Source organism: Delphinapterus leucas, chromosome 4, assembly GCF_059928025.1.
Source record: "Delphinapterus leucas isolate spDelLeu-1000000601 "Yukka" chromosome 4, BTC_Dleu_Yukka2, whole genome shotgun sequence".
NCBI classification, from domain to species: Eukaryota; Metazoa; Chordata; class Mammalia; order Artiodactyla; family Monodontidae; genus Delphinapterus; species Delphinapterus leucas.
Window position 1 is genome coordinate 66500435 of NC_143132.1, and position 8119 is coordinate 66508553.

At 39.4% G+C, this 8119-nt stretch overlaps 1 pseudogene; it reads right to left on the reverse strand.

The window, feature by feature from the left end:
- Positions 1-4886: 4886 nt before the first annotated feature.
- LOC149749327 (cyclin-dependent kinase 2-associated protein 1 pseudogene) lies at positions 4887-7815 on the reverse strand (annotated as a pseudogene).
- Between the last annotated feature and the right edge of the window lie 304 nt (positions 7816-8119).

Here is an 8119-nt window from a genome sequence, read left to right on the forward strand (position 1 = left end):
ATTACCTGCTATGCAGGCTGAGCAACAGAGAAAGCCTGACTGGTGCAAGAGAGACAGCAAAGCAGAGAGATGCTCAGAAAGGAGCAGAGATGAGAGGCTGTGAAAGAGAATTCCCAGGTTGCCTAGTTCTATCTGTTCTTGAGGTCCAGCTGCACTCCTGCCTCCAGGCTTCATGAGACTCCCCCAGACCCTTATTACAAATTGCCTTTTCTGCTTATGGTCACTAAGGTCAGTTTCTTTTACTTCACACACATAATGAATCAGAATTCAGTCATGTAAAGTCATCTGTAAGAGAAAGGGTGCCTCTCAAGCTGAAACCATTAATTATTGGTGTATTAGATTCTTGTGGCTACTGTAAAAAATCACCACAAACTTGGTGGCTTAAAAAAATAAGAAATTTATTTTCTTACAGTCCTAGAGGCCAGAAGTCCAAAATCAGTATCACTGGGATAAAATCAAGGTGTCAGCAGGGCCATGCTGGGCCGTGCTCCTTCCAGGAACTCTAGGAGAGAATCTGCTTCTTACCTCTTCCAGCTCCTAGTGGCTGTCACAGTTTCTTGACTTGTGCCCACATCAGTCACTTCAATCTCTGCCTCTGGGGTCATGTTGCCGTCCCACCTTCTGTCTGTGCATCAAATCTCCCTACTCTTAAAAGGACACTGTGATTGCATTTAGGCCCACCTAGATAATCCAGATATTTAATGTAATCACATCTGCAAAGACCTCTTTTGCCATATAAGGTAATATTCACAGATTCGAGGGATTAGGATGTGGATATCTTTTCGGGAACTATTATATAGCCTCCCACATTTGGCATATTTAAAAAACAAAATGCCAATTTAAAATGGTGTTAGCTGGCAATGGTATGACAAAGTATTTTCAGCACGGGGTGGAATAAAAGGCCCCCAGATACAAAGAACACAGGATGTGACCCCCCCCCCCGCAAGGTTGCATATCCCCCTGGAGGAGATGGGATGGATGCATCATGTTATTGTGGTCCAGACACCAGCCACTATGCTCACTGAGTTAGCATCCCTTGTTCTGATTTCAAAGAACTTTCCAATAACTTGGCTGCTTTTGTAGATTAAGCAGTGACAGGATGTGCTGATCTGTATGCCAAAGTATCTAGTTTGTTGGATCATTATATTTCTCATTATAAATGTAAAAATCAGAGTTCTGGTTTTTTTCACTCATTAGTTTTCACGAGTTTGGGTAACACATATCATCAGGCTCTGAGATGAGGGCTGTCCATTTCACAAGTTCAGAAATACAATTTGCCAGCACACTAATGGTTAATCCATTCCTGCAGGATAGTTAAACTGAGTTGTAATCTGTTGGTCCTAATTCCAAATTCCTAAGGAAGGAGTATAATTAGCCAAACTCCAGTCAATTTCCTGCCCTGGAACAATCAACTGTGGCTAAGGACTGAGGTCCCTTTGAATGTACTGCTTTTATTTTATATGCATTTGGGGGGGACAGGGCAGTTTCCTCAAAAGTCAGAGAATATGGCAAACAAAGGACATAATCGTACCCTGCAGCCCGTGTTAAACCTTAACTCTCAGAAGGCATTCTATACCCAAATGTTCCCTGTGCTATCTATTGTCTTCTTCATGATTGTGTATTTGTATTTTGGGGACTTATGGGATTTATGGGAAAAATCCCATTTTCTCCTTCCTCCAATGTATTCTTCTCACTTCTACTGAATTAATCTCTATAAAATACCTTAGATTTATAATCTATGATGACTATTACTGATATACTGTCTCTGTGTTTTAGCCTTATCTATGTTACCTCCTGTATTTTATCACTTAATAGTTAAAAATATCAACTCACGCTATAAATACATTAATTTAAAAAATAAACTCTATCATAAATGAAAACTGATATCACTTTCCTTAAATAGAAAGTAATCATACAAATAAATATAGCAGGATGTTAGAATGTGGTTTCCAACCATGGTTTTTGACTGAGGCTCCAATGTAATATGCAGCATATATTGCCAAAGTTAGTGTAAGATGGACTCCTCATATGCAAGTTTACATAGGAAATTGTGGAGAACTGGTTCCATGATTTTTGTACCCCTTAGCCAGATCAATGATATTTAAAATGAGTCAAAGTGTGGAGGGAGAGGAGGATTTGCGGAGGATCTTTCAGGGTGGGTCTGGTGCTATAGCAGAGACCCAAGAAAGGGGGTACTGCCTCTTCTTCAGACTTAGAGTGACAAGTTTCCTTGGGACCACACAGAGAGCTACGGAATATGTTCCCCGCTGTTAGGGGAGATGGAGTAATTGCAACCAACTCCTGCCTAAGGAAGGGTAGAAGTGGCTATGTTAGGAGTGGGCTGCATTCCCAGTGTTTTGGGGACAAGGAAGATGTTACTGTTTCCCATGGACCAGAGGTGGGCCACTTGGGATAAAGAGAAGTTGCGTCAGATCATCTAGGGTCCTGGAGGAACTCCAGCAAAAAGAAGCTAGAGGGGAATGCTGTCATTTTAGGGGCTGTGAAAGGACTAGCAATACTTAAGTGCCCCGCCACGGGGAGAGATAGAAATCTACATGAAAGTGCCCAGGCAAGAAGAACTCAGGTGTGACCTACTTGGCCAAGAGAGCCCTCAGCCACCAGCCAGAAGATACTGTCCTAGAGCCTTTACCTCTCTTCTCTCTGACCTCCCCTTTTCTAACCTGGGAAGAAGTAGAATAGCAGCTAACAAATGTAGGAGGAAGCGAGTGGAAAGAGCAGAAGCCAACCACACTGCCTTCCTGGAAGGCAGGCAGCTGTCGAGTAGAGGCCTTGCCCAGGGGACGGGGAGGAGGTTGAAGAGTTGGCTAATATCTAGGACTTGACATGCAAGTCAGCAGATTAAAACTGAGTTAGAACAGAAAAGACTGTAAGACTGCCTTTTACCTAAGAGCGAGCTAGTAGAAAAAAAGACAGTGGGCCTGCTGGGATATTATCCAGTGGTAGTTAAAAAAAAAAAAGCTTTCCCACTGGATCAAGTTTAAAGGAGACCTGGGAAACAAAACGTTAAGTTGAATTTTGATTGTGTCTCAGTCATACTTGTTCAATATACTGCTGAGACACACACTGCAGAAACAAAAGTTATATTTAAAAAAATTAAAATTAAAAAATGACAATCAAGTAGTAAATATAATTTTGTTTTCAAATGCATACAAGAAAAGAGTTTATTTTAAACATGTGAAAAACTCCTTGGTCTAGGTTCAAGTTTGGCCAGTTGGTGACTGATGTTACCACTAAGCTTAGATGCTTCCTTGGTTAAGAGTGGGTGGTGCCCCTGCTTGGTGGTATGACACAGTTGGGACAGCTTGACAGCCCATGCCAATTTGGATGCAATCTCAATGTGGGAATGATAACCTACCAAGACCACTATGGGAAAGACGATAGGAGCAGTTATTCTTACTATCCCTACTTCCAAAAAGTCATGGTGAAATGTTTAGTACATGAAGGTCTGAAAAATTCATGGCAAAGTGTTAATCTAGGTGGCCTGTGTAAACATGTTTCTACCTTCTGTGCCCAAGTATTTTTTTCCCTAATAACATTAAAATACTTAGGTATAAAGTAAAAAAAAAACCTTCAGTGATATGCCTCCTGAAACCATCATGCATACCACACTCTACCAGAATCCTCAGGTGCCATCATATGTAGCTGACTCTGTCTCTCACGGGGCCCAGCCTGGCCCATCTGTACAAAGTCCATCTTTACTGATATCTGGTCCTGTCATGTTTTGTAGTTTCTAAATCTCTAGTGATTCAAATCTGCTCTTCCTTCAGAATTCCTCTATTTCTCCTTTCAGTTCTATTGGTTTTTGCAGCACTGTTGCTTGGTGCAAACATATTTAAAATTACTCTATCTTCCTGATGGATTGATTCATTATACAGTGTCCCATTCTGTCTCTAGTAAGTTTCTTTGCTTGATGTCTACTTTATTTGTTACTAATATTTCTTTCCTTTAATTAATGTTTGCATAGTATATCTTTTTCCATACTTTTACTTTCAACCTGCCAATATCATCATAATTGAAGTGAGTCTTTTACAGACAGCATATAAGCTGGGTCATGTTTTTAAATCTGGTCTGCCAATCTCTGTCTTCTAATTGGTGTATTTAGACCATTTGTGTTTAGTAATTATTAATATGTTAGGGGCCTTAATCTTCCATTTAATTTTATTTATTTTAATTTTTTGTTAATGAAAATAAGTTTTTTATGTCAAATAATAAATACACACGAAGATGAAAGCAGTTTTAGTCTTTTTTTCCAGATGTTTTGATCAGCTTACAGTAAAGACAGTACTGAAATCTACAGACAGTCTTGGTACAAAAATTGCTGTTGGGTTGATTGCTCTTTTTTCTGTATTTATAAATTGTGACTTTTTAAACTGACTTCAAAGCATTGATAGCCATGCAAGTGCTTAAGCAAAAAAGAAGTTCTATTATGTAGAATCTATACTGTACAGCTGTCAGTAAAATAAAAATTAAAAAAAATAAAGTGAGCTGTCAGTATTCATTAAAAACAAAATCCTTAGAGTGGTATTGGCTTATGAAAAGGAACAAGGAAGAATTTGGGCTACATAAATGAATTCAACAGAGAAGATTAAAGTGACATACTGGCATCTTGGAGGCAAGCTACAGTTTGCCAGAAGAGTAGATAACAACTTCTATGTGCATCTTTTTAATCGATGCTTTAAAAAAACCCGAATAGTTCCAAACTACTTAAAATGCAAATTCTAATTAACTGCAAAATCTCTTCTATGGGTTCAGAGCCTAATGAACCATGAGAGGGAAAAGGGGAGAAAAATTCAAACTGTTACTATTTTGAAAACATGTTTCTTGTGGACAGAAGAGACAACTGTAACCTCCCATCTTGTAAAAAAAAAAAAAAAAAAAAAGGAAAACCTTTCAAAACTAACACGGTGACTAGGGTCTGGCATTGTATTCTGTTTCAACCAAGCACTCCCTAACCAGTCCTCGAGGGTGGATGATGCCTCATTGTAGGTGGGTCTGATCACTTTGCCCAACCCTTTATGATGGTCAGCCGCTCTGCATATTTGCTCTGAGGTACTTGGCTGTTCCCAGTTCCCTGGGTGTAGCCTAGGGGTGGTGGCCTGTAGTCACTCAGCAGCTGATAGTACTGTAAGGCTATTACCACGAAGGTAAAAGGTGAGTGGACGTTTCCAACCTTGTTGAGTGAGACCATGGGCCTGTGCAGTCAAGTTTAGTTTGGAAAACATGCCTCCCCTCCCCACATCAGTGGTGGATGGCACTTGGTTGCAGCCAGGCGCAGGCCTGTGAGTGTGGTAGTGGTGAAGCTGGGCCTACTGGCAGGTAGTAGTGGTGGCTTAGCAAGCCCAGCATTTTGTGTGCTGGTTTGTACACTTGTGCGCCCACTGAGCTCCTGAACACTTTTTATTACTTCCATTTTATTTTTGTTTTCTCTCTGTTTTTGTTTCTCTGGTTTGTTTGTTTCTTGCCTTCCTGTAGGTTACTTAAACATTTCTTAGAATTCCATTTTGATTTATCTGTGGTGTTTTTGAGTGTATCTCTTTGCATAGCTTTTTAAATAGTTGCTCTAAGTATTGTATCTACCTAACTTACTGGTCTTTTGGTGTCATTGTTTTACCAGTTTGAGTAATGTTAGAGAAGTGTTACTTCCCTCTGTGTACTTTACCCTCCCCCATTTATAATATAATTGTCTTAAATATCTTACATTTAGAACCAGATCAGACAGTGTTATAATTTTTTTGCTTTGATTGTCAAAGATAATTTTGAAAACTCAAGAGGAGAAGAAAATTCCATTGTATTTACCATAATTTCGCTTATTATGTTCTTCTTTGCTGATATTTCAAGTTTCTTTCTTTGTTTCCTTTCTGTTTAGGGAACCCCAGTTAGCCACTCTTTTAACATGGGTCTGGTGACAAATTCTCTTAGTTTTCCTTCACTTGAGATGTCTTGACTTCCCCTTCACTCCTGAAGGATATTTTCACTGGGTGCAGGATTCTGGGTTGAAGGTTCTTTTCTTTCAGCACCTGAAAAACATTATGCCACTTCCCCTTGGCCTTCATGATTTCTAACGAGAAATCTGCTGTTATACAAGTCATTTTTCTACAATAGATAAGGTGTCATTTTTCTCTGGCTTCTTTCAAGTTTTCCTTGTCTCTAGTTTTCAGAAGGTTAATTATAATGTGTTTTTGGCATGGGTTTCCTAGGTTTATCCTGTTTGGAGTTTGCTCAGCTTCTTGAACCTGGAAATATATGTCTCTTGTCAAATTTGGGAAGTTTTCAGTTATTATTTCTCTCAGTAATTGTTCAGCCCCATCCTCTTTCTCCTCTTCTGTGACGTTGATGACACAAATGTTAGATCTTTTGTTATGATCCCACAGTCTGAGATGCTGTTCACTTTTTTTTCAAAGGAAAGAAATAGTGAAATAAAAGAACCATAAAAATTACCCAATCTGAACAATAGAGAAAAAAATAGACTTAAAAAAAAAAGAACAGAACCTCAGACCGTGGGATCATAACAGTCTGTGCGAGGCAAAGAGAAAACCCAGGGAATTTGCCACCATGCCATTCCTCGGGTCCAGAAGTCTTGTCCTCTCTCCACCTTTTTGAGGTTTCTTATATTTGTTTTATATCTTATGTCCAGGGTTTTCAGTTGTGCTTAGTGGGAGCAATAGGGAAAATTACATTTCCTCCATCTTCTTGGAAGCAGAAGTCACTGGGTCTCTTTGAAGTCTTAATAAACACTTGGTGATTTGACTCAGGCACATCATTTCCCCCCTTCTCACTCCTACCCTTTACACAAATACAAAAGAGTAAAAGCACCAAGTTGGTAAAATATTTTAGATTAATTAATAATATAAATATAATTAATTAATCAAGAGGTGAGTTTATTTAAATAAAAAGTAAATAAAATAAAGATATAATTTGATACATATGTTTATCTACCCATGTAGATATTTTTATAGACATAGGATCATGAAAGTTAACATATTCAAAAATATATATGTTTAGACTGATGCTGTGAATTGGAGAATGTTGGGTATCTTCCAGAGGCCCTGAATTTCAGACCTTGGGGACAGAAGATGATAGTTACCCTGGACACAGAACCCTGTGCAAAGTCGAGGGTGATATGTTCCCAGTTCTGCACACAAGCAGTGGATCAGGACCCTTTGGCTTGTGGCTTCCTAATACACATATTCTCATCTAGCTGTCCCCAGGACAGATAGAGCAGGATAGTCAACAGACAGACAGACAGACAGATACACATACACACTGTGAGACACTGAACTAGGCTGATAGAAAAGTGACTGAAATGACTTGAATATAGGAAAGAGAGTTTATGAATAATTAATTAGAAGACCTGTTGCTCATCCTCTATGTACCGGATACTCTATAAACATTACTCATTTAATTTCTAAAAGTTGGTATTACTACTCAATTTTAACCAATAAGTAAATAACTGAGGCCAGGAGAGGTTAAATAACTTGCCTAACATCACATCTATTAATTGCAGAGCCAAAATTCAAACCCCAGTTTGTCATATTTGGACATCGTCTGCTTTGCTGCCTATTTCTCATAGAGGAAGGTGGGGTCTGGGGAAAGCAGCATCAGGAGATAAGGTATTAGAGACCTCAGTAAACTCCGTGAGGTGGTCACAGAGGATTGATAGATGTGGTTGGACTTCACTGCCTTCCTCAGTCCCTTCTATTCTCACAGTCGTGATGTGCATTGTCCCAGAGTCTGCAGACTTCTTTTCCCAAGATGAACTTTCATTTCAAGGGAAAGTCTGTGCTGGGTTCTACTCTCCTCCCAGTACTGAAGGGAGTTGGCCAGGTCTCCTCTTCTGAGTGTACATGACTAAGAGAGATGGGAGGGGGCCCACAGCACAGAGACCCATTGCCAAGAACATCTCAGGGTGGAGAGACCTCTGGAACATTTTTTCCATTCTGCATCAGACAGGGTAAAATTGATTAGCATTTAATTGGTTTCAGCTGTTCTTAACATGTTGCGTAGAAAACTTCGATGTATTTTGCTAAATTCAATATTCCTTATGGTTAACAGATTGAAAGCCAAAAACACCCTTGAAGAAACACCAGAAATCAGTGCT